Below are 2,936 nucleotides of genomic sequence, written 5' to 3'. Positions count from 1 at the left end.
TCTTCATTTTTCTGATTTAGCTTTTATTTCATAATCCTAAACTTAATTCTGCAATCCAACTAGACTAGGAGGGAAATAAGGAAAATATAGAACCCAAAAACCTCCAGCACATGAATAGATGTTGAGTATTTTCAGATAGCACAGAGATTATAGGATGGAGTGAAGAGATGAAGTTGGTGGGATACACTCCTGAGCTATAGAAGGAATGGTACAGAAGCTAAAACACAAGTCATTTATTGAAGTTTTCTATTCGTGCATGCATGTTAAGTCACTTCAGTCATGTCTGACTCTTTGTGGCCCCATGGACTCTAGCCCGCCAGGCTCCTCTGTTCATGGGATTTTCTAGGCAAGAATACTGGAGTGGGTTGCCATGCCCTCTTCCAGGGGATATTTCCAACACAGAGATCAAACCTGTGTCTCTTACATCTCCTGCACTGGCTGGTGAGTTCTTTACGACTAGTGCCATTTGGGAAGCCCGAGTTGTCCACAGTCAGCATTAAAGAGCTTCTTGGTGGTTCTGCCATTCCTGGACCATGGCACTCCATGGCTTCCATGATATTCATGTCCTCTTCTACCTTGCCAAAGACCACAGGTTTGCCATCCAACCATTCAGTCTTGACAGTGCAGATGAAAACCCGGGAACACTTTGTGTCGGATCCAGTATTTGCCATGGACAAGATGCTAGGACCCATGTGCTTCGGTATGAGACTCTCATCATCATATTTCTCCCCACAGCTGGATTTGCCATAGTGCCATTATAATGTGTGAAGTCACCACCCTGGCACATAAAGCCCACAATCATTCACAATCATTTCACAATCTGTGAAAGCAGGAATCTTTTTAATGAAGTTCTTTCTCCCCAGTGCTCAGAGTATGAAAGTTTTCTGCTATCTTAGCAACTTTGTCTACAAACACCTTGAAAAATACATGGTCCGAGGGCTTACCATGCACAGAGCTATCAAAGAAAACAGCAGAGTTGACTGGCTGGGAGGTGGTAGTGTCTGCAAAGTCAAACTTTCTTCATTCTTTAGTGCAAACTGCTTGTCCTCTTGGAAAGGAACCTGTTTTGCATTTTTTACCTTTATCTTCACAAAGACTTCAACTCAAATGAGTCTTTACCATATTTCCTTAAGATGACTGAGTCTTGTGGCCCTCTTTGAATTTAACCTTTCCTGTCTGCCCTATCTTGCCTGACTTCCATTGTGATCTTCTTCAAATATTTTATCTTCTTCAAATATTGTTTTCATTTTGAGACTCCCCTGAGCATTACCCTACAGAGTGTCTAGGCCCTATCCAACCCTGGGTTTGAGCAGGCTTGTGGACAAGGATGATAGTGTGCGAAAATACTTAGCATCATCCCTGGCATATCGCAGGCACTGTTTACTTCTTTTTCTTTTTATCAAGTTAGTTTCTTTACTGTCCCAAAGACCACCAGTGATAGTCCAAGGCCTACCTTGAAGATATTGCAGATTTGGTTTCAGAACACCACAATAAAGTACATCACATGAGTTTTTTGGCTTTTCAGTGCCTATGAGTTATATTTACACTATCCTGTAGTCTATGAAGTGTGCAAAGCGTTGTATCTTAAAAATACATACCTTAATTTAAAAATATTTTATTACTAAAAAATTCTACCCATTGGGCTTCCCTGGTGGCTCAGTGGTAAATAATCCTCATTCCAATGCAGGAAACACAGGTTTGATCTCTGATCTGGGATGATCCCACATGCAGCAGAGCAACTAAGCCCGTGTGCCACAATTGTTGAGCCTGTGCTCTAGAGCCTGGGAACCAATACTAGCAAGCCCATGCACCACAACTACTGAAGTCCAGGCATTGTGGAGCCCATACTCCTCCACGAGAGAAGCCAACATAATGAGGAGCCCACGCACCACAATGAAGAGTAGCCCTCTGCTTGCCACAACTAGTGAAACGCCTGCACAGCAACAAAGGCCCAGTACTATATTTTAAAATGCTACCCATCATTTATGCCTTCAGTGAGTTGTATTAACATCAAAGATCACAAATAAAATGTGACCACCATAACAAATATAATGAAAGTTTGAAGTATTGCAAGGATACCAAAATGGGACACAGAGACATGAAATGAGCAAATACTGTGGCAAAAATGGCACCAGTGCACTTGTTTGATGCCACAAGCCTTCAATTTATAAAAAACGCAAGATATGTAAATTGCAGTAAAGCTCAATAAAATGAAATATATCTGTATTCTCCCTCCAAGAAGTGTATTCACTTCAACCTTCTGCCTCTCCAAATCTAGCAAATGTGAACAAATTCAAATTCTATGTTCAAACTTTAAAACTACCTTGAAGGTCACAGAAGTAGGAGCAAATGGAAAACCACAACTTGTTCTTGGCTAAGAAATTCAACATCATAAAAATAGTGTTATTTAACATGTCAAAAATACTAATAAGGTTCTAGGAGGAACAAAGGAAATGGGAGGAGGGGAGCTAGCAAGACTGATTCTAAAGCTCATATGGAAAAAATAAACAAGAGTGGCCAGAAAACTGGCAAAAAAGAGTGATAAAGGGAGATGAGCATCTGTTAGATATTAGACTATAAAGCCTCAGTAAGGGCACTAATCCATCCTCAGGACCCAAACACTTCCCAAACATACCAGCTCCAAATACAAATACATTGTGGATTAGGTTTCAACATAAGAATTTTGGGAGGACAAAAACTTCAGTCTGTAGCACCAAATGTCCATGGATAGGGAACTACAGAAGAAAAAAAAAGCAGTGATAGTATAATATAAACAATATATCATTAAGTTAAAAATTAAGGTGTAGAAAGTGTATATACTATGCTACCTTTTAATAAAAAGAGAAGCTATATAGATAAATATACATATCCACGAGGACAGCAATGCAAGTAGGACTTTTCAGTGTATACCTTTTGATACCGTTTTGTTTTTTAAA

At 39.9% G+C, this 2,936-nt stretch overlaps 1 pseudogene; it reads right to left on the bottom strand.

Annotated features, from left to right (window-relative positions):
* Positions 1-456: 456 nt before the first annotated feature.
* LOC122444301 lies at positions 457-2,656 on the bottom strand (annotated as a pseudogene).
* Between the last annotated feature and the right edge of the window lie 280 nt (positions 2,657-2,936).

This window comes from Cervus canadensis, chromosome 6 (genome assembly GCF_019320065.1).
Source record: "Cervus canadensis isolate Bull #8, Minnesota chromosome 6, ASM1932006v1, whole genome shotgun sequence".
Lineage (NCBI taxonomy): Eukaryota > Metazoa > Chordata > Mammalia > Artiodactyla > Cervidae > Cervus > Cervus canadensis.
The sequence above is the reverse complement of the archived record's forward strand: the minus strand, read 5'-3'. Positions and strand labels throughout refer to the sequence as shown.